The sequence below is a fragment of the Peromyscus californicus genome, unplaced genomic scaffold (genome assembly GCF_007827085.1).
Source record: "Peromyscus californicus insignis strain IS unplaced genomic scaffold, ASM782708v3 Scaffold_11__1_contigs__length_118956290, whole genome shotgun sequence".
Lineage (NCBI taxonomy): Eukaryota > Metazoa > Chordata > Mammalia > Rodentia > Cricetidae > Peromyscus > Peromyscus californicus.
In genome coordinates, this window is record NW_026294402.1 from 78,031,654 (window position 1) to 78,056,138 (window position 24,485).

At 42.6% G+C, this 24,485-nt stretch overlaps 1 protein-coding gene across 3 annotated transcripts in view; it reads right to left on the reverse strand.

Moving 5' to 3' along the window:
- Lca5 (lebercilin LCA5) overlaps positions 1-18,080 on the reverse strand; it is a 53,448-nt gene extending 35,368 nt beyond the window's left edge. Inside the window, exons 1-2 of one of the 3 annotated variants that reach the window (XM_052715436.1) lie at positions 15,446-18,080; positions 11,525-11,646 (exon numbers count right to left, since the gene is read on the reverse strand). The gene's annotated coding sequence lies outside the window, so the exon portion shown is untranslated. Of the gene's footprint in view, positions 1-11,519; positions 11,647-15,445 lie in introns of all 3 variants that reach the window. The other 2 variants (XM_052715446.1, XM_052715426.1) reach the window with 2 other exon arrangements.
- Between the last annotated feature and the right edge of the window lie 6,405 nt (positions 18,081-24,485).

Below are 24,485 nucleotides of genomic sequence, written 5' to 3' on the forward strand. Positions count from 1 at the left end.
CTCCTGCCTCCACCTCTTAACTGCTGAGATTACAGACAAAAGACACTATGCTTTTGACATTTAATTCAATGACTCCATTTCTGGGTCCCCCCCCCCCAATCTAAATATGAGGAAAAGGAAAAATGCTTCATGTAATATTATATGATAATCTTCAAATCTTTCAAAGACCTACAAAATATGGCATTTAAAATGTTTTGTTAACGTAGGGCTTTTTGTGAAAATGAGACACATCTGCTCCTGGCAGCACCAATTTACTTCAGAGATAATGGGCATTGAAGAAACTCCTTATGGAGTTTGCTTTCAGTGTGGCAAGGTTAGCCATTTGGGCAAGAAGCTGCCCTTGCCTGGACTGACTGACAGCATGTGGTATACTGGACATGCAGGACCCACAGGAAAGTGACCACTGAACTTTGCCAAAACAAGGTTGGTGTTGTCCTTTAGGGTTTCTGCTTCACAGAAGAAACTGCCAGACATTCTACAGGACACAGAGGAAAGTGACTGATGAACTTTGCCAATATAGGTGGGACAGTTTTTCAAATTTCTTGCTTCATTGAAAAGTCTGCCAGATACTATGGGCCTGTAGGCTAAAGATGGATGCCCCAACACTGCAGAAGAACGTTGGGTGACTGTCCAGGCAGTCAGATGTCTCTGTCATTTCTGGAGTTTTTGGAAGTTGTTTGCAATGCACTTTTTGCTTACTTTAATAATATTATATCCTTCTGGGGCCTTTGATGGAGCTGAAGACTAGATAGTTATAGTTGCAGTTTTCCTTAGTTACGATAGAGAGTAAATTAGGTATAAAATTTTGGATTTACTAAGGTAGATTATCGAGTATTTTCTTTAAATGTACCAGACATAAATTAATTGGAATTCAGTACATTGTGAATGTAATCATTACTTAATAATTGTTCATACTGTATACAGTCTTACTATGTTAAAGTCAAAGCCTTTCATTTTTGTTTAGAAAAAAAAGAGGAGGAAATGTTGGGGAATATTATTTTAAGGTGTGTTACTTTTGTTTATGTTGCATTTGTTTAACTCTGTGCAGCTGTATTGTGTTACTTTGCCTGTCTAAAACACCTGATGGTCTAATAAAGAACCGAACGGCCAATAGCAAGGCAGAAGAAAGGATAGCCAAGGCTGGCAGGCAGAGAGAATAAATAGAAGGAGAAATCTGGGAGAAAAAAAGTAGAAGGAAGTAGCCAGAGAAGGAGGAGGACATCAGGGGCCAGCCACCCAGCTACACAGCAAGCTACGGAGTAAGAAATAATGAAAGGTACACAGAAATAGAGAAAGATAAAAGTGCTGTGGGATGGTCTGTATGTCAAATGTGTTGCTGATTGGTCAATGAATAAATCACTGATTGGTCAGTGGCCAGGCAGGAAGTATAGGCGGGACTAAGAGAGAGGAGAATTGAGAAAACAGGAAGTTGGGTGAGAGACACACTGCCAGCCGCCATGATGAGAAACAGCATGTAAATATGCCGGTAAGCCATGAGCCATGTGGCAAGGTATAGATTAATGGAAATGGATTAATTTAAGCTGTAAGAACAGTTAGCAGAAGCCTGCCACAGCCATACAGTTTGAAACCAATATAAGTCTCTGTGTTTACTTGGTCGGGTCTGAGCAGTTGTGGGACTGGCGGGTGGCAGAGATTTATCCTGACTGTGGGCCAGGCAGGAAAACTCTAGCTACAAATGGCGTCCAACGTGTTGGCAAGAGTTTCCACCTAAAAACTGAGAAAAAAGATTCTAAAACGGAGCTAAAAACAGTTTCTAATTGTCTCTCTCAAATGAGCAGCAGCTGCCGGTTTGAGCTACTGGCCGGTTCCTAGCATGCGCTTGACCTGCAGTATGGCGGGAATGAGGCCTCTGCAAGTGGCACATTAAGCTGCATGGTAGATTTAGCCTTTGCTAATACAAAACAAAAAAAGAGGTTTTTGGGCTACATGCTGCTTGGATAAAAGCATAGAGACCCATGATGGCTCCCAGAGCTGGTGGTAATACCGCCGCCATGTTGGGAAGTTGAGGTGGGTGGAGCCAGCAGCCACAGCTGCTGCAGCTTAAAGCAATAGACTCAAAATAAGACAATTCAGATGTAATAGTTTAGAATGTGTGTAAAATATACGTAGGCTTGAAAAAGACAAAAAAGGTGATATATAGAGTTATAGAAACAAATACATAGTTTTAAAAAATAAAGTCTTTAAAGAGACAGTAAAATTAATATAAAAAATAAGCCACGTGAAGATGAATATTACACAGAGAATCTGGATTGTGTTGTCTTTGGGATTTTTAACTAAAGAAAAACATTTGATTACAAAAGCTGTTGAGTTATGCCAAAATGTATATTTTAAAGGTACCTTGACTTCAAAATTTGGATATAAGGATATGTTGCTTTGGAAAGGAGATTCTGCTTTTGTTCCCACAGAAAGCCAGAGGCTATGGATTTATTCCAGATTAAGATACATCAGGTTTGACCAGCCAAGACCCCCTGAAAGGTGACACCATGGCCCAGATGATCCAACATCCAGAACCTTTCAAGGCAACTGGCTCAGACGATACACCCTCATGGACTACTCCATAACCCTAAAATATTCTTTGTGTCCCCATAAGATACAGCTCCCCCCTCCAGCAGGAAGTAGTAAGAGAAGCTACGCCCAAATTCCCAAATATACCAAGCTGACTTTGGAGATGTGTAAAGGTTAAAACCTTCCTTTTTAAGAAAAGAAAAGGGGAAGTGCTGTGGGATGGTCTGTATGTCAAATGTGTTGCTGATTGGTCAATGAATAAATCACTGATTGGTCAGTGGCCAGGCAGGAAGTATAGGCGGGACTAAGAGAGAGGAGAATTGAGAAAACAGGAAGTTGGGTGAGAGACACACTGCCAGCCGCCATGATGAGAAACAGCATGTAAATATGCCGGTAAGCCATGAGCCATGTGGCAAGGTATAGATTAATGGAAATGGATTAATTTAAGCTGTAAGAACAGTTAGCAGAAGCCTGCCACAGCCATACAGTTTGAAACCAATATAAGTCTCTGTGTTTACTTGGTCGGGTCTGAGCAGTTGTGGGACTGGCGGGTGGCAGAGATTTATCCTGACTGTGGGCCAGGCAGGAAAACTCTAGCTACATAAAAGCCCAGAGGCCAAAGGTAGACAGGCTAATTTAAGTTAAGGAAAGCTGGCTAGAAATAAGCCAAGATAAGGCCGGGCATTTATAATTAAGTATAAACCTCCATGTGTGATTTGTTTGAGAGCCGGGTGGTGGGCCCCATCTCACTGTAACCTTGACTAGCCAGGATGTTCTCAAACTAAGAGATCCACAGGTCTCTGCCTCTGCCTTCCAGTGCTCCCAAGTGCTGGATTAAAGGTGTGTGCCACCATGTCCAGTTTATAATGCAACTTTTTAAACTGGAAACAACCTAAATAAACAAATGTTTAATTTATCACAGATTAAGAAAAGGCCTGGAAAATCAATACCATACACATTCTTGGGAACATACAAAAATTTTGTGTTCAAAGAAATGTTTACACTTATTATGGTAAAGAAACCTCTAACTAGTGCATACCACATATCTAAAATGCACATATACACTGAAAGGATGTGGAAATAGTGAGGATTCTTCCCATCCAAACTCAAGAACTGGAAACAATCTGAAAAGCAAGGGATGAATCAGCATACAGAGCCTGTTGGAGCAAACGCATTGCAGATGACTCACATTCTCTCCTCTCCCCAATATATTTATGTTGCTAATGTAATGGAAAAGGACTACTTTTATATGAGAACAATTCCTCTCTTCATATTTGGGAGAGGAGGCCTTATTGATAGTTACTATTAATAGTAGAGTGCTTCTTAATACATGAAAAGATGTATGCACAACACAGTACTACTACTCACCACACCATGATAAACTACAATGACCATATGTCATCAGGAAGGAGCTGGCCTTTTAACAGACTGTAAGCTATTGAAGTTATGAAAATGATCTTGACTCTATATTTGCTCTACAGTCTGGGAAAATCTCCAGGATAGGCTAAGAAAAGGACAGAACTGAGGGCATCACTCAGAACCACACCACTGGCCTAGTGTGAGCAGCATGTGTAATCCGTGGGGTGAGGAGGAGAGCACCAGGAGACAACAGTACCCAAAGCACAGCAAATGTGCAGTGAGAGACAGATACAGTGTGGAAGCTTGGTCCCCGGAAGGGCTATGCTCAGGTGGATGGTATCTTTAAGAGACCAGATTTATACAAAGTAATTAGGTCATGAGAGTATTACCCTTGGAAGGAATTAACCCTGGTCTCCCACAGAGAGTTCTTGAGATGCTGTGTTGTTTCTACAAAACCAGGCCTAGACCAAGCATGATTCCACACACCTGTAATCCCAGCTACAAGAAAGAATGAGGCAGGAGGATCATGAGTTCAGAGCAGCCTGGGCAACTGGGCAAGGCTCATTCTCAAAGCAAAATAAAGGGGTGGAATACAGCTCAGTAGTCAAGAGCTTCTGTAACACAGAAAACAGACCTTATATTCAGGGGGTGCCCATGGATCAGGTCTGACCCCCAAACCCCTATGACTTCTTGTCTCACCATGATCACCATCACGGAGGGCTTCCATCATCTGTAAGACCAAAGAACTGCAGGTGCCCAATCTTGGGCTTCCAATCTCTATACTATGAGCTAAATATAACCTTTTACTTAAAAAAAAATACAGGGATAAATAAAACGTTTAAAGGAATGCGTTCTCTGAGGGTAGGGCTGTGCAGTAGAACTCTCAACCACACCAGCAAAGTTCTACAGTCTATTCTATGAGGTCAATGACTATTTCTGAAGTAGAACTTAAAATGTCACTCATGTGACTGAAGAGCAAATGCTGATTTAATTCTAATGAATTTAACTTTTAAAAGCAACATGTGCTGGTGGTTTTCTTACTGAAAAAATAGCTACTAGGAAAGGGAAAAGCAGAACTCAGGTCAGTAGCGGACGCTAACCTCTACTGCACCTAACTCTTTACAGACCTGACTTCAGAAACTGTGATTCGGGGGGAATGAATTTTTTAAAGCAAGTCCTATACATCAGGAGAAATTAAACAAATGAGGTAAACAATATTCAGTTGGTGACAAAAACATAAAGTAGCCAGCTCAAATTACTTTAAAACACAACTTGCAGGGTAGAAGGCAAGGACTGGCCCCTGAGGTTGTCCTCTGAGCCACACACACACACCACAGTAAACACATACACGCACACGCGCACACACACACACACACACACACACACACACCGCACAGTAAACACACAGTAAAATGTTTCAAATATGACAAAAGCAAATAAGAAAATTGTTAAAGGCTGGTTTGGGTGATCTTTGTTGGTACTCTCATTCTAGGACTAATACGTGTGTACCAGGGACAAAGCAGGTGGGCAGCTGTTGCACTGCTTGGGCACTGGAATTTTCAATATGGAAAAAACAAATATCTGCTTAGATGACCTCCAATGTTCTTCTTTGTCGTCTTCTTCTTCTTCTTCTTCTTCTTCTTCCTCCTCCTCCTCCTCCTCCTCCTCCTCCTCCTCCTCCTCCTCCTCCTCCTTTTTTCAAGACAGAGTTTCTCTGTGTAGACGTGGCTGTCCTGGAACTCCCTCTGCCTCTGAGTGCTAGTATTAAAGGTGTGTGCCAACATTGCCCAGCTGAGCCCTAACATTCTTAAGCCCAAAATCTGAGTCAGAAGCATCAATATAAATGTATGGTGGCTTTTATCTCTTAATTTTTTTCAAAGAGAAAAAGAACATTTTTATATCTATGTCCACTGAGAGATCCTAGAAACAAGAAACAAACGAGGCACACCCACACATCGAATCTAAATATCACTTCCTCGTAAAATGTCTGACACCATGCCTGAAGGTGGAGGTGTGTAAGATTAACTGAAGAACCCAGAGGTTTGGTTATTTCAGAAAGCAAAGAAGCAATGAGATGATGCTGAGAGACTCTGAAAAGGGCTTATGCGCCAACTCGAAGAAGCTCTTAGTGTCAAAGACTGAACACTTTCATCATTTATAGGGATTGCATAAGCACGGGATTAAAACAGGAAATATACTTAAGCCCACAAATTCACGAAATGCTAAATGAATCTCCAACTAATGACTTTTACAAGATACTCCAGGGGTAAACCAGGCATGTACCTGGCCTGTGCTGCCAAGGCTGTATCTCAAAATAACAAGAGATAAAACACTTCTTTATAGAATTATTTTCAGCAAATAGTGGAAAAGAAAACATTAAAATGCAAGATTAGAAGTCTGTCCATTTACAACCAATAATAAAGCAAGGGAACAAAGCCATGGTCATTAATGGTGGGACCACCATAGGAACAGGCATCTCCTGTGAGGACACGACTCTGCAGTAGTGTGTCCTCCTGCCCCAGCATTAAATCTGAACCTGGTCAAGCCTCCAAATAGAATGCAATCTACAGGAAATGCAGCTTCTTCCTGAACAAACTGCAAGAACAAGCTGTGCTCAAGAGGTTGTCTGTGTATTGAGTCTAAAGAAACATCCCGTGCATGCCATCGCTATGGTACCCAAACAACTCTTAGAAGAGAAGACAACTGAGCCAACTTAAACACAGACTGAGCATTACATGTTAAGGAATTACTGTGGCTTTGGGTGAAATGCAATTGTGCAGTTTGTATTTGTTATGAATCTTTGCCTTTTAAAGATATTTGTTCAAATACTTCAAAATAAAAATTAAGTGATCTCTGAGGTTTGCTTCAAAATATCCCAGAGAAGGATGCAGATGAAAGATCACCAAGAGCTGGCAACTGCATGGATGAGGTGATAAAGAACATCTTCATTATCCTGCTACCACTGCTTCTCTGAATGGATAGGGAGACAGAGAGAGAGGAAGCCTTGCACATGCTAAGTACATACTCTACCACTGAGCTATATCTCCACTGAAAACTTAATTAATACATCTTAGCCTGATGTATTAGTGCCTGCCTATCTCAGACTGTTAAGAATTCACTAATGGGCCGGGCGGTGGTGGCGCATGCCTTTAATCCCAGCACTCGGGAGGCAGAGCCAGGCGGATCTCTGTGAGTTCGAGGCCAGCCTGGACTACCAAGTGAGTTCCAGGAAAGGCACAAAGCTACACAGAGAAACCCTGTCTTGAAAAACCAAAAAAAAAAAACAAAAAAAAAAAAAAAGAATTCACTAATGGATCTGAAATCAATAGTTCTAATGGCTATTGATATAAAGTACTAATATACAGAAAAACAAAACGCTAATCAAGTCTGGAGAGAGGACTCAGTCAGAAAAAGGACCTGCGATCCAAGTATGATGACTTGAGTTTGGATTCTGGCACATTTAAAAAGCTGGTTTCAGAGGCACATATCAGTTACCCCAGTGTTTGCCTCTCTAATTGGCTAACATGAGGCAAACTAAAGTTTCACTCAATAGCCAGCTTTATTCAGAGCATCAGACAATTTATTTATACCCTGAGGGAATAAGAGTCACATAAGTGTACAATCACAAGGACAAGCTGCATGTGGCAAAAACATTTTTCCGCCGGGCGGTGGTGGCGCACGCCTTTAATCCCAGCACTCGGGAGGCAGAGGCAGGCGGATCTCTGTGAGTTCGAGGCCAGCCTGGTCTACAGCGCGAGATCCAGGAAAGGCGCAAAGCTACACAGAGAAACCCTGTCTCGAAAAACCAAAAAAAAAAAAAAAACAAAAAAAAACAAAAAAACATTTTTCCACAGAGGCATATAAACAAATAACAACAGCAAATTGTAATGAATAATCTGAAGTAAACTGTCTGCTACACCTGGGAGGAGCATGAAAACACGTTCCAAGAACAATTCTGTGCTTTGAAGAAACTGAGACACAAGAAAGTCTCTTGTCTTGTTTTCTTGGAGTTTTATCACAAGCACTTAGAATTCTCCTCCAATGGCTCCATTCTTGGACCATTCTGACATCCCAACAGTGGAGCTGAGGAGACAGGATGATCCCTGAGGCTTACTGGGCAGACAGCATAGCCAAACTGGTGAGCTCCAGGTTCTCACACAGTAAGGTAACAAGCAACTGAGGAAGACACCGTGTCAACCTCTGGTCCCTACATGTACATATACACGTATACACACCAAAAATAAATAAATACCAGACTGGTTTGTCCCCTCTGCCATCCATACAGTGGTACTATTAATAGCAAGTACTAGAGAAATGATTTGAGGATAAATGGGATAATTCAGCAACTATCGCACAATTAATTACATTCCATTTGAATGCTAATAATGTTATCGTTGATTATGTAAGATAAGATGTATTGTTTTCATTTGCATACCGGAAAGTAGCTCTCTGACCTCATCCATCTAGACATCAAGCTGTCACTGGCTTGGCAAGGGGAGGAATACACAAAACAGCACTCTCCCCTCCTCCCAAGAACTTACAGTTAAAGCACACGGAAATCCTACACCCCATTACCCAGCTCCCACTCCCCACAACAAGTATTTTAAAGGTTTAAACTTTTATGATTAGTCTCCCTTCATCTATGGACAACAGGGTCCATAAGTATTAAGTGGAAGATTCCAGAAATAAACAACACACAACTTCTAAATTGCACACTGTTCATAGCATCACAATAATGTCTCACGGCATTCCACTGTCCAGCATGGGATGTGAATTATCTACCCACCCAGAGTACGCACACTGCATATTCTACCTGACCATTACTCATGGTCAGCTTGGTTAACAGGTCAGCTCCACTGAACCACAATGCTTATGTTTAGGCAACCTGTTGCCTGCAAGATGTAGGACACTCAGCTATTTCTCCAGCACCATGTCTGCCTGCACGCCACCAAGCTCCCTGCCATGATGCTAATGGACTGAACCTCTGAACTGTAAGCTGCCACCATAATTGAATGTTTCCTTTATAAGAGTTGCTGTTGTCATGGAGTCTCTTCACAGCAATAACAACCCTAAGCCTTCAAGAAGCATTCTCTTTTCTACCTGACACCCAAATGTGTAAACACCCAACATACCAGCCACATTGGCTTCCTTCCCTTTATCTTTACTGCCTCTTTGGGTCATCTCTAAGTCTGACTTTCAGAGTCCAATACCCCCTCTTCCTATTGGACAGGGCATCAAATTCACATGTTCAAAGTTAAAATACCTTCATCCCACCTGACTCTTTCCTATTTTTCCTGACCTCATTGGGGGGGCTCCTCTCTATTAAATGACCCAAGTTACAAATCTAAGATTACTCTGGATCCTTCTCTCTTCACATCCCTACGTCATCTACAAAACCTGACAGTTTAACCTCCAAATCCTGTACTGTAGATCGACCTGCTTCTCACCATCTGCACTGCTCCTGCCCAAGGCTGAGTCGCCATCTTCTCTCAGCTGGACCACTGCACTCACCGCTGAGAGCCTGCTTTCACTCCCACAGCTAATTCTTCACGTGGCAGCCAGAAACAGCAAGCGAGAGCAGAGATTAGACAGCGGGGCTCCCTCGCTCAGTCCACCTCAATGGCTTCCTAAAACCATCAGACTCCTGAAGTTCAAACCTACCCACGACTGAGCACTCTGCGTCCTGCCCCAGCCTTCGCATGCCACCGCTCTCTTCTCTTTCCCAAGCTAAAGGCTCCTGTGCTCCCCACCTGCCAAACCTGGTACTCACTTCATTCTCCACCTAGAACTTCCCAACAGTGGCTCCCTCACCCTGGGCTCAGCACCAAGGCCACCTTCTCAAAAACACTTCGGACTGAATTTGATTACAGTGAGCCCAGTCGCTTTATTCCGTTCATCTGTTTTACTGTCTGTATAGGCCTTTTAGCACTGGAAATACTCTTCTATTTACTGTCAGAAATTCTCATGGGCTTATTTTAAATAACTGAGAGATCTAATGAGACTTTAGGCAAAGTAAAGTTCACCTGCATTTATATCTATAATTTGTACTTTACTAATATTGTTGGTTTAGAGACAGGGTCTCAGGTAGCCCGGGCTGGTCAGCAAGTCACCATGTAGCTGAAGATGGCCTTGGTCCCTACTGCTGCCTCCCAAGCGATGGGATTACAAGTGTGAGCCACCACAGCTGTCTTAGAAATATTGTAAAATGAATTGAATTACCTCTCTTTAAAAAAAAAATGTGTAACTTAAAGAAACAAAGCAACAAAATGACTCCTAATGCCATTCTGATAGACTCATAGAACAGTGTCTCAGTCAGCCATCATCAGAGAAGCTTCTTCCTGCAGGAGATGGGAACAAATACAGAGACCCACAGCCAGACAATATACAGAGAGAGAGAGAGAGAGAGAGAGAGAGAGAGAGAGAGAGAGAGGGTTCTCGGAACATTCTTTGCTAAATGAGATGTCTCTATCAGACGGCCCCCACCCCTCCCCACCCCACCTCCTTCCCTACCCACAGCTCAGGGAACACTGTGGAAGAGGAAGCAGAAAGATTTGAAGAGCCAGATTGATGAAGAACAACAATGAAATAAGGCCTTCTAAACACAGCAGGACCAAAGCACATATGAACTCGCAGAGATGGTGGCAACATGCATAGGCCGGAATAAGTCTGGGCCTGATGGGGTCCCTGTACTGAGAGGGTAAGTGAACACAGCCCCCATCCCTAATTCAGAAACTGTCTCCAACTGGTAACTGCTCTCGCAAGGAAAAATTAGTTCTCCAACAGAGTTTCACTGGGTATACAAACCACTCTTGAGGGCAGCTCCCATGCCCAGAAGTAAACGACCAACAGAAAAGAAACTCAGTGGCATTTCTGGAGGTCCTCTGTCTCATAATGCTTTGCTGGGGCTTTTGGTTTCTGTTTGTTTACCTTACGGGTCTTTTGCGTATATCTTATGTTTTTCTCCAGTTTTGTGTTTTAAGGGCTTTCTCTGTGTGTGAATGTGTGTGTGTGTGTGTGTGTGTGTGTGTGTGTGTGTGTGTGTGTGTGTCTCGGCATCTGTACGTGTTTCTTGTGCTTTTTCTATGGTTCCTTTTCTCTGTTTGTTTTGTCCTGTTCTCGTTTGATTTTGTTTACTTTATTATTATTATTAGATGCCTATTTGTTTTCTAATAAGTGAGAGAGAGAGAAAGGATGTGGGTTTGGATGGAAAGGGAGAAGGAGAGGAAGGAAAAGGGTTGGAGGAGGGGAAAACATAATCAGAATATATTGTATGAAGAAAATCTATTTTCCATTAAAGAAAAAAAAGGTGTGCAACTTACAGAATCCTGGAGATTAATGTTCCATGTGTAGGTTTCCTACTTATTTAAACTAGTCGTTGTGACCAGGAGTGAATCAGTTATCAGTTTCTCCTGAGGGGTGGAATGCTTTATGTATTTCATAAGATAAAAAGTTAACCATTTAAAAGCAGTGTGTGTGTGAGTGTTGCTAATTAAATCTCTAAGAATAGTTATTTTCCTTAAAATGGCCAAGAGCACTACTACAGCAATGTCAGGAACCTATCAATTCCAAAACATTTCATTTTTTATCCAAAAGTAAATTTCTTTAACAAGAATCCCCAAGAATACAGGTGATACCTAACTGGTCAGGACTCCTCCAGGGCTGGAAATCCTTCTTTATCCCCAGGTTCTCATAGATGGTAAAGTGAGCTGAGATCCACAGAGATCACTGTGTACACACAGCGATCACACGGCTCAGATGAGTCTAGGAACAAAGTGTATAAAACCAAAGCCTTGTTAATTCTCCAACAAAACCCTGTGCTGGGTTTCTGTGTATGAAACATTGCTTCCTGGTTACCTCTGCTGCTGGCAGGCAACAGGACAAGAAAACTAAGAGAAACTAAGAGCGAGAACTGGAATTAAGGAGCTCTGTTTCCTCAAGAAGGAAAAAAAGTATGGAATGATAAGATGAAGGCAAAGAACCACAGTGCTGCTTTCAAGCTACAGCTGCAAATTCTACAGAGACCATTAAAAGATTTAAAAAAATGAAAATTCATATTTCCTCACTCTATTTACATGCTTCTGCATATTTCTACAAAAAACTTATTTCATTTGCATAAAATCTTCTCTCCCTTAAATATCAAAATATATTTGTTTACAACTTTGAAATACTACAAATTTTTAAACTATGTTGTATTTTAAAGTATGGTTTTAGTATGATCAGTCAGACCACAGCAAATGCTAGCCTTCACATCTCTGGCACAATCAGCTTCTTTAAAAAAAAATTAAAATAGCCAAATGAAAGCATAACTGTAGTATGTATTCCCAAAGCTTAGTCAATCAAATGAAAATACCACAGAATGTTCTTTCATCCATCCATAAGACACTTGTTCAACACCCACCAAATGTCAGACATTGAATGATGAATAAGTTACAAATAAAAAAATGAGTAAGATAACTCATTCCCTCACATGAACAAACTCTGCGCCAAGAAGAGGAGAAATAATACAACCGAATACAGCTGCTGGCGGTAAAGGAAGGAGAGGTAGTGAAATGAGAGGCAGGATTAGTGCCAGAAGGGAGCTGGGAGGAGTCCAGAGGAGGCAACGCTCGGTTTCTGTTCTCGGGCATTACTAGAGGTTAAGTACAGCATAATCTGGGGGAGGCGGGGACTGGATGGGCAGTGGTAAATTCGGTTATTAAAAGCAGGCAGCTGGTGAAGAAGGGCTTCTTCCAATACAAGCAGCAGTACCTGTCAAAATAAACGGTTTAGCAAGGGCTGGGCATGGTGGCCATGCCTTTAAACCCAGAACCCAGAATGCAGCCTGGTCCCTATATCAAGTTGGCTAGGTCTAATAACAAAAACATGCAAATAGTTACTTCAGATTGCAAGTAGTTACTAAGTGTGTGAAATGTAGCTCAGTGGAACTGAGATATGTGGTCATCAGAATATGTACGTGGGATGTCTATTTACTGCTGCACCTCTCACAACAGCAATGATGGGGATCAGCCTAGAAGTCCACCAGCAGGTGACGTTATAAAGAAAATAAGGTAGATGTACACAATGGAAATGTATTCACCTGTAAAAATGATATTGCAGGAAAATGGATGGAACTGAAGATTGTTCAGTGTCATTTAAATAAGCCAGACTCAGAAAGACAAATACCTCATGTTGTCTCATGTGTGGAATCTAGGTATAAATTTATATATGGGAATGGAGGAACAGGTCTAAAGGAAGTAAGGAGGAAAAAAGACAGGGTAATGAAAGCCATTTTCATTGTATAGTAACCAATAACTTTTACACACATAATACATGAGCTTTTGAAAATTTAATACACACACAAAAAGCCAAAAAAAACTAATAATCTTTTCCATATTGGTTATGGGTTGAAACGATATTTTGGATTATTCAGTAACCATATATTAAAATTAACATTATCTGCTTATATTTTTGTATGCTTACTGCAAAATAAATATGCTTCACATTATACTAATATTGGACAATTTGGTTTGAAATAAAGACACTGGCTGTGAGCATCAGCAAGTAATGAGTGAGGCTGGATTGGGTGGAAGCTACAATCACAGGAAGAATTCTTATGGAAACAAAGGATTCTCAGGAACGTTAAAGCACTCAGACATGACCTTCACAAAGGTCCATCTCAACCCAAGAAATGGAGGTTTGATCTACAGGAGCATAATTAGAGATCCGGGGCTTCAAACTGATGTCAGCGATAACTGAGCAAGTCAAATAAACTCGAGCTGATGAGGGATTAAATGTGGCCTATGAGAAGAACCCGAATTTCAAAGTTTTTGACTTGTAAAACTGGACGCAAATGACACCATCCAGCTGCATGGGGTTTGTCAGTTACCAGACATACTGAGTTTGGGGTGCCCATGGGCAGGTTAATCTGAGTGGAAATACCTAAGGTTGCCTACATAGGCATTGGAGAGATACAAAACTGGGGGTGTGCTAATAAGTTATAGATGGTAGGAGCCAACAGGAAGGATGGAGTTGGCCAAGAAGGATGGAGTGAAAAAGAAATAATTGAAGATTAAGTTGTGGTGGGCAGAAGAAAGTGTCCGGACTCCAGAGTTGACAACAGAAAGGAGGACCAGGAGGGGAATGCTTGAGTCTTCTAGCAAGTCTTTTAGAATTCGTTCTGTGACCTTAAAGAGATACAGCTGTGGGAATATCTCTTCTCCAAGGGCCTCAACTGATTTTTGACATCTGAGTGACAGTTTATCAACTTAAAGACTGCAAGCAAACTAGTCTTTCCTGTCACACATTTGAATAAACGCATTAATCAATGTGCAACAATTCACAGGACAAAATACTGTAAATGATAACATAAAACTGGAGTGCAGGAACAGAATGAAAAAATACAGATTAATAAGCATGGGGAAAACGAAACCTCCATTTACCTTTTTCCTCGATGCCTGTTATTTATTTATTTATTTATTTATTTATTTATTTATTTATTTATAATATGTGTATGGATGTTTTATCTATTTTTTTTTAATTTATCAATATGTGTATGGGTGTTTTGCCTGAACCTATGTCTGTACACCATGTGCATTCCCGATGCCCAAGGAGGCCAGAAGAGAGCGTTGGATTCCCTGGGACTGGAGTTACAAACAGTTGTGAGTAGTCATGTAGCTGCCGGGAATCAAACCTGTGTCCTCTGGAGGAGTAGTCAGTGCTCTCAACTGCTGAACTAAATGATGACTTTTGATCCCAAAGACATCTAATCCTGAATGCACAGGTTGGGCATACACATGTATGTGGTCACGCATACTCTGCTTGGGCGATGAGCTTAGACCCTCAAATTTCGGGGTGGAGATGAGCAGACAGGGGCTGGTCCATGACAGAAAAGACACAAAAATCAATCCTAAAAGAAAATCTACTTCCATAAAACTTCCCTCCACACTACCCAAACATAGGTACAAATACCTCCATAAAATGAATCCTCACAACGAATCTGCTATTCCCTGCACTCCCTCACCGGGGGGAAAAAAAAATACTGCCGCTAGATAGATGCCATTACTTTTCGAGCCCACGAAGTGAGTAAGAGTTTACATTCGGGGGAACTGGACCGGCCCTTCACACCGAGAAACACTGTCCCCTTGTTCACCCCGCGCGAAGCAAAGCGTCTGTACCCATCCCAACGCAGCTATGTCAACAGGTAGGTTTGGCTAACTACTTTTATTCGTCACATTCCATCCCTCAAGGATATATTAAAAGTAATTCATAGCCCGGGCCCAAGTGCCTTTCCCGTTTAATGACGGTGTAATAATAATACCCTGTCCCAGAGCCTGTGAAAGGCTCTACGCCCACCCATCCGGATCGCCACCAGCCTCCAGAGGTTTCTTTCTGGTTAACTTCGCCCTTCTCTGGATCTGCCTGCACCGCACTTTCCTCCTGCTTTGGGGGCTAACAAACCCCACGCTCCTAACTTTCTCCCGCTCCGCCCCAGGGCCGCATCAGACGCCCCGCCCCGCATCACCCCCATCGCGTCCATGCCCCGGCCGCAGACCTCCTCTCTCGGCCGCGGCCCGCCCCTTACCCTCCAAGTGGACGCCTCCCGCTCCTGCCTAGATCACCGGCCCGATCCCCGAGCCCGACCGACAGCTACGGCCCGAGGCGAGGAGTACCGGGACGCTGCCGGCTGCGGCTTCGGGGTGTTTGAAATCCCTCACTCTAAGGGACTCGCGGCTGTGGGCGGCGGCTCGGCGGCCTCGGCTCCCGGGCAACGGAGCGGAGGCCCAGCTTCCACCGCGGGAGGACCGGTCTCCGCCTCCCCGAGTTCCCATTGGCTGCTGGCTCCATACGGCCATTCCTATTGGCTAGTGTGACACCGGAAGACGGGATGGCCAGGAGAGAGGCATCAGCCATTGGTCGGCCGCTGAGGCGGGGCTGCGACCCGCGAGGACAGTTGGTGCGCCAAGCCGGGCGCCCAAGGCGGACGGAAAGGATGCCAACCTTCCCGAGGAGGGACCCCGTCTCTGGACAGGGTCGGTGAAACTAGCTGCTGGACAGAATCCTTGGAAACTGCCTGATTTCTTTCTGGATATGTTGGGTTTCATTATAAAGAAATCATAATGTACTTTCCGGGCTCCGCTGAAATTGACCTGTAGGAGGGCGTGAACTTGACACGTGAATGATGCTCCTGCTCCTGCCTCGGGGTCTGGGCCTTCATGGGCACATCTTGAATATAGTTTGAGCGTGATTTTCTGTTCTGGAGCGAATTTGGGGATAAAGGGTAATCGGAACACATTTGCACATAATTTATTTTTTAAAAGGAATATTCCGAAGTGCATGCCAATGGGCTAAGGGCGGCTGGATGGCTAATTTTCTTTTAAAAGTTGACAGTGCACACTAAACAGCATGAATTGCAGTAGGCAAAGAAGCTAAAAAGAAAACAATCTTTTTCACGGGGGCTTTGAAGCTCTCTTGAGCCTTGTCAGCCAGATGGTTCAAGACTACCCAGTTCCTGATTTAAGACTGTTAGTGTCTCTCTGGATTTCAGCCTCCGTGTGCAGAGAATCGAATTCTTGGACACAAATATGTTCTGATCCATTGCCCATTAGAGATTATCATTCTCATTTCTCACCTTACTTCGTTTTTCCACTTGTGCACTGTTTCAAAACTTTTGCTGACATATTTTCCTTCAAGTAACAGATGAACCTGCCTAAATATTGTAAATGGAATTTTCTGTAGTTACAGTGTATCATAGACGATAGCAGTTGTCCTTTAGTGAAAATGAGGAGTCCCTCCAACTGCAATGAAATAAATACTTCATATCACTTAGTTAAATCTGGTACTCCTCAGTCAAAATAGTTCACCCTTATTATTGACAGAGTTAATAGAAAGTAGTTTAACAAGCATGGGTGGACTACTTTCAAAGAAGGATGCTGGGGGAAAGTTGAGAAATATGCCATTTCCCTGGCCACCTGCCTTCCACCATCTCCAGAGGAGGACTGTGGCACTCAGGGGCAGCTAACACTGTGACTAACTGAGCACTCAGAATGTCCTAGGCTATAACATCCTATTCTTTTTCAACGCTTGACTTAGATATTGTTAGCCATCATTTATACTCCAGAAGAGAGATTCAGGGAGTAGTAAGTGGTGAGGTAAGGATAGTACCACAATACCATTAAATCCCAAATTTAGCATCTTTGGAGTGTTTCTCTAACAAGGTAATTGAGCAGTATCTAAAAATTCGGAAATCCCCCAAACAAAAAGATCTAATTGTGTGTAACATTTTCAGTACCCTTATTACAGTGTGCAGTGTTATTCACCCTCTCATTAAAAACAACACTTGCTTTATTTGACCTGGGGAAAAAAAGACCAAAAGAATTTATAAAACCCCAAAAATAAAAGCCCGTTTTACTGAGTTAACTTTTTAAAGGGCTATCCCAAGTATTAGATAATTTCAACTTTCTGTATGACATGGTTTTGATCTGTCATTTTGTTAAGACTAGAACTTTCTGGTTATACTGTTTCACTTCACCGTGTACCACACAAGATACAGCTTTTCAGGAAAAAAAAAAGGGGAATGAAGCTACCAAACCACATGCTAATATTTCTGCTAATTGAAACTATTTAACTGCATCCAGGTTTGCTGTTTCTAAGGATTATGTTTGGAGATGACTCCTCACCATTGGGTACTGTGGGGTTGTATTTTTAGTCTCACGGGGATTGATTCCTCTGTTACTGCTGTGATTTCAGACTCTATTGGCCAGTAAAGGCCATTTTTCTGCAGGACTTTGTCATGTTTAATGCTCTGTGGTAATGACACCAAGAATAGGAAACTGTTCCTACAAATGTTTCCTAATAGAATCACTCCAGTTCTTCCTGTGAGGTAACTACCACTACCCAAGAGTCGGAGTCGGAAGGACTTGTTAGGACTTGCAAACCATCCACTAGCCAGAGGCACAAGCAGCCTTGCTGCCATCAAACAATATAGAAATGGCAAGGATCACAGTTATAAAAGGGGAGGTATCATATATGCACATATATGTACATAATATAATCTTATCACAACAGTGGATCATCCTTAGCAAAAGTTGTTCATTAAATACCATTCTTTTAAAAAGTTGCGTGTGAAAGATACCTAAAGTCCCAACATTGTGAGACTCAGGCAACAATATCTTAACTTCCATCCTTGGATATATACATAGCAAGATCCTGTTTTAATAAAAAAAAAAAAAAAAACACAGAACTGTCACAATGTTTATGTTTTTTACCTAAATATATGATAAGTAACAAAGTTCGACAATTAAAAAATGGAACTTCCTGTTATTCATACTGCTTTAAATTTATTAATCAATGTGTTTGTTTACTGGGTAAATAGGTTGTTAGCATATAACATTAAGTTTTAAAGAACATCTATAGTAGGTATTTTAAAGAAACCAACTGGCTTAAGAAACAATGAATTTAGGATAAGGTTCAAGGCAACTGAAAACCTAGAAGGTGGGTTGTTAGGAAAACAAACGCAGTCCAATCTGGTTATCATTGTTCATCGTTGTGGTCCTCAGAGCTGTTGATTATTACACTGTATAAAGGATGAATTGTTGAATACTTGATGACCTTTTTGAGTGATGTACTGTGTCCGTGGAAAAAGAAACTGAGCCACTTAGATATTCACTAGTAACTTTCTTTCAAATCGGAGGGTGAATTATTGATAGCCTCTGAATTTTGTAGAGTTTATTTCAATGGGAGGGTGGACTTTGCATCTGTGTTCGGTTTTTTTTAAAAAGCCTGCATCAAAAGTTGAATTTCACTCAGATAGTTTTATGGACCAATCTGGTGGGCTTCTTTTTAAATTTAAGAAAAGCACATAATCCTAAGTTCTCCAGTCTGAAAAACCAGAAAATTCAACTAATTTTTTTTCATCCTTTGATACATCTCAATTCAGAACAACCACCTGTCTTAAGTATTCTCAGTTCATGCCGGCCATAGTACCTCACGGGTCAGCACATGCTTAGACTGTTTACGCAGAGGTGTAAAGGGAAGCAAGGATGGGTAGCCGGCTTCTGAAAAGGAAAATGATGCTGGACCAGAAGCCTACATCCTCAATCCCAAATCTGACTTTGCCTCTTATTAGCTGTGTGGCAGTTACAAAGTTCTTTTTTTCAAAGCTTAGTATCTTTTTGTTTGTCTGTTTGTTTTTCCGTTTTGTTCGGTTGTTTGTTTGTTCGTTTTTAGGAAAGCAAATCACAACATCATTTGCCACCGCTCTCTTCTGAAATGAAAGCCGTGTATTTAAAACTCAGGAGGCAGATTTCCACAAGGAACTGCTTTCTATGAAAGGGCGTGATGCGGCGCATGGCAGGGAGGGCTGGGTACACGTCTGGACTTCTGTGCACTTGTTTCCCTCTCCCCTCCCCTCCTCTCCCCTCCCCCACCCCTCCTCTCTCCCCTCCCCTCCCCTTCTCTCCCCTCCCCCCCTACCCTCCTCACCTCTCCCTCCTCTCCTCTCCTCTCTCCCCCTCCCCTCCTTTCTCTTCCCCCTCCCCTCCCTCCCCCCTTCCCTTTTCTCCTCTCCTCTCCTATCCCCCTCTCCCCCTCCTCTCCTCTCCCCCTCCCCTCCCCTTTCCCTGCCCCCCCCCCACACCTTCTAAGGGGGTTCTAATGAAATTGCTTAGCTTATCTGAAAATCCTTGGAAAAAACATATCTAAGGTCCTTCTCATTTTAAACAGATCTGTGGTTACATGGATACAACCTCATTTAGACACACTTGTCTCTTTTAGCCAGGATTAGTATTTAATCAAGAATGAGAAAGTACTGTAAGTTCAGTACTCTCCATAGACTGATACATTGCTGTTTTTGATCCACATTTACAGTTTCAAGCATCGTCAGATTTTTATAAATGAAAATGAACAGATAAATTCAGCCATTCAAATGGTCTCTAATGTTATCTTTGCCACGGTACTAGGCCTTTGTCTTCAAACAATATCTTGTACAGAATTCTAAATCTGAAATTAGGACTGCCCTGCTTGGTTTGGGGACTCAATCTCTTTCTCTCTGTGTGTCTGTCTCTCTGTCTCTCTCTGCATTCCCTCCCATACCCCACCGTGTGTGTGTGTGTGTGTGGTGTGTGTGTGTGTGTGTGTGATGTGTTTACTTTTGCCAGTTTGGTTTGTATTTTGAGAAAGAATCTCACTAGGAAGTCCAGGCTGGCCTCTAACTGGCGGGTGATCTCCCTTTTTGGCCTCCTGAGTGCTGGAATTCCAGGCCTTCCTTGTAAAAGCAGGCCTTCCTTGCCCTACAAAAACTGAAACGGAAAAGGTGGAGGCCCTAGCAATTCAGCATCTCCCAAAAATGGTGGCCCTCAAGAATTCTCTCAATTACTTGGCAAACCAAGGTGCAACAATTAAATACAAAGGCAGCTCCAACCCAACCATCATCACCTCAGTGACATGCTCCAATCCACCTGCAGTGGGTGCAAGAACCAAGAATGGGCTCAACACCCAGCACGGAAGGTGGTACTGGCTCCCCAAGGCGCATTGCTGCCCTGGCAGTAATTGACCTCACACTGGTCCCAGATCAGACACTGGTGACGATATTCGCGCCACAAAAACCAGAAAATTGCCACAAATCGGAGTTTTTCCCAGAGTCAGTAGTTAGCCCTTATCAGCACACCTCTTAATCCAGGGATCCCAGAGTCGGCTCCTTCTACTCCTGCAGCAACCTGAGGAAGGACGCAGCTGCATTTTGATAGAAAACAAAATTTTAAGTTAATAAAAATAAATAAATAAATAAATAAACCCCAGTGGAGCTGTGCTGCTCATGAATTAGAACTCCCCTCTCCCCCCAAAGCAATTTTTTCCAGTGGTATATGCCGTTTCCTAGTGTCCAGTGGGTGATCGATTCCTGATACATGCCATTACTTAAAGCAGAGGGTTATTTTGAGGATTAATTTTTAACAATATGCAATCCACTCAAGGAAAAGCTCTAGGAATTAATTTTTAAATATTTGAGATCACACACGTTTCAAGTAATTCAAAGATAAAGCCCGAGCATTAAATTAAGGAGTGATTGTCGAAAGTGCCGCCTGCGGAGCAAGCGGTCCGATCTACCTTCTCTCGGTCTCCCCCGGGTTCTATTTGTGGTTCAGAAGGTGATTGAAAGGACGGTGAACACAATGCCGAGGTCGTGATGGCCGCGAGTCTCCCGGGATTTAAGCCTCCCACCTGAACCTCTGGGTCATCTGAGCCGTGACGGTGACTCTGCCTCCTCCTCCTCCTCCTCCTCCCTCCATCACTGCGGCTCTTTGTGGCGCAGCATCTCGCTGGGCTCAGGGCCTGGCCATGCCTGTGATGCGGGATAATCAGCCGCCCTGTCCGTCCGTGGGGATGGAAGAGAAACTAGCAGCCTTGCAGTCACTTGGACTTGAACCCATTAAAATGATGCATGATTTATTTCTCAGGTGATTTCCACCCAAAGCTTTCAGATGAGTGAAATCTGGGAATAACCTAAAATTTTCCTCCTTTCCTTCTGTTTTAACTGTGGGCCTTTTTCAGCACCTGAAATTTTTATCTTGCTAATTAAAACAGTAGGAAAGCAATTTTGGAAATAAGATTCCATAGGAAAACAAACTGTAAAAGACACTTTCAGTTCTCTCATACCTAAGTAACTGTTGATCAGTGACCTACATCATAGAATGAAAAGATGTGCCCAGACTGTAAGGATGCTTGTGGAGAAATGTTGCCCCAAACACTGGCCCTTTAACAACAGTAGTTCTTGAAGTGTTGTTGTTGTTTACTGGTCTGCAAATGCAGTGTTTAATAACTGGCTTCCGATCTTTCTCTGTCCAAAGGGAAAACTTCAGCCTGGGTCCTCAGTCCGCTGTTAACACTTTCTAGTATTGTTTCATATTTGTTAGGTTTGGTTGTTGGTGATGGTGGTGGTGGTGGTGTATGTGTGTGTGTGTGTGTGGAGTGTGTGTACTTGAGGCATTCTCTACTTCAGGCTAACCTTGAATTCCCTGGTAGCTGACAATGACCTTGAACTTCTGGTCTTTGTGCCTTTACTAATCAAGTGCTGAGATTATAGGCCTGTGCCACCACCATAATGATGCAAGGCTGGGCATGGAACCCAGGGCCTCAGGCATGCTAGGCGAGAACTTTGTCCACTGAGCCACATCCCAGACATTTGATAATACCGTGTTACTGGAAAACATCAAAGAGCGGGCAGGCTTTTTGTACAAAACTTTGCAAGCAGTGGTCTTAAGTAAAGCATTTCCATTGTGTCAGCATCCACTTATTAGTGACTGACTACCCAGGAATCAGAGAAGCAGGTCGTGATATCTCTCCCAGGAAAAAAACTTCTACGTGCCTTGTCCCAACCTGGAATACCACAATTAGTGACTGGGACAAAGGCGAGGTAGATCACAACACTGTGACATTAATCCAACATAGTTAGGGATACTAAAATTTTTACCCCTGTAATACCAATTGAACAATACAAACAGTGGGGAAAATTATCCATCTTCAAAGTAGCTCAGGCTTCCCCTTCCCACCTGCTGAGCAGAATGTTGGCTGGGATGTTCTCACCTTGCTTACTTGAAATTGTAACTATTACCCTCAAATAAGCCATAGATAATTAGGACTCACCACCTTCCGCAAGACTACCAACAGGTATCAAGTCCCACCCTGGAAAATGCCTCTCCTCAGTTTTAGCAGAAGAGGCCAGAGTTTTGGAAAGTAGGAAAGAAACTCAAGTTGCCTTTGTGCGGAGGGTATTATTATTATTATTATTATTGCTTTTCTGGAACCCACTAGGTGGGAATGAGAGGTGGAAATCCAAATAAACATAGAAATCTATAGTATGTAAAGAAGGGGATGTTAAGACCTTATGGCTACTAAATTAAAGCCTCTTTAGCGTTTTGGTGTTGTCCTTGAGATAGAGTTTTGTAGTTTTGTTTTGTGTGGTGTCTTTTTGTTTGTTTGTTTGTTTGTTTTATGGGGTTGTGTGTGTGTTTGGTTTTTTGTTTGTTTTTTGAGGTGGAGTTTCCCTGTATAGCCTTGGCTATCTTGGAAATTCCTCTGTAGACCAGGCTGGCCTCGTACTCACAGAGATCCACCTGCCTCAGCCTCCCGAGCACTGGATTAAAGGCGTTGTTGAGAGAGTTTCACATTGGTGGGAGGAGAATTCTTTGATGCTAATGTAGAGTTCCAGTCTAGCAATATCTGAAACTGGAACCGAAATGACCCTGGCTAGTAAGGCTTTATGACCCAGCAGGCTCAGATGAAAATGAGGACCTAGATTTAACTAAACTGGTTTAGTTCTCCATGGAAAAAGACATGGAAAATGCCACTGAGGCTACCTGATTGCATGGGAAGGAAGAAGATGCGTGGAAGGGGTGGTCAGAGATGCAGTTAGGTTGAATGCAGGTAGCCTCGAGGGGATGTCTTCCTCTTTCTCAAAGACAGAGGGGACCTGGTAACGCTGAGCATTGGCCAAGGCAACCACACTTTGACTCTTTGGAGACATCGAGGCCTCTGGAGCATGGTCTCAGCTCAACATGCTGAACTTTAGCAGGATAGCTGACATCCTCCTGCCCCCAACGGTGCCCCCTTGGGTAAAAAGCTGATGCCAACCCTCTCTGCCCTCCCCACATCTGTAGTACACCCTCTCCCCTGCTCCTCAACTTAGTCATCTTTGTGGTCTAGATCCTGGTGTGTGGGGAAAGAGAAGAGATGAAGCAAGTGTGTTTTAAACTAGTCTATGTTTCAAGTACTGCATAATCAGAACGTTATGGGATCTGTCCAAGATGTTAGAGTGGTGGGAATGCCTTTAATCCCAGTACACTGGTGGCAGAGGCAGGAGGATCTCTGAATTTGAGGCCAGCCTGGTCTACAGATCAAGTTCCAGGACAGCCAGGGCTACACAGAGAAACTCTGTCTCAAAAACCCCAAAACAAAACAAACAATCAGACATAAAACTGTCTCTGATACTTTTCTGTTACTATGAAGAGGCACTATGACCAAAGCAACTTAAAGAAGAAAGTTTATCTGGGGCTTACCATTTCAGAGAGTGAGTCCATGGTCATCAAGGTGTGGAGCATGGCAGCAAGCAGGCAGGCATGGCTCTGGAGCAGTAGCTGAGAACTTAATTCCTGATCCCCAACACAAGGCAGAGAGAGAGAGAGAGAGAGATCACTGGGAATGACCTGGGCTTTTGAAGCCTCCAAGCCCAACTCCAATGACAGTGATGTACTTCTTCCAACAAAGGCATACCTACTAATCCTTCCCAAACAGTTCAACCAACTGGGGACCAGCACTCAAATATATGAGCCTATGGGGGCCATTCATATTCACATCATCACAATACCCCACTGAGACTTCAAAGGAATTATACAACCATCTTATCATCAGCATAAAAATATTTATAAAAATATTTAGTTTTACATATTCACTTTATAGCTATGCCCATTTTTAAAGTATTGTTATATCATAGGACATTGGTATTGTTTTTTTAAAAAAGTGTTTTTACAATGGTAGGGATGAAACCCAGGGATCTGCATATACATAAATCCTCTATAGCTGAGCTACAAGTCAGCCCTGATTTTAAGTGTTAGCATTTGAATTATTAGTAT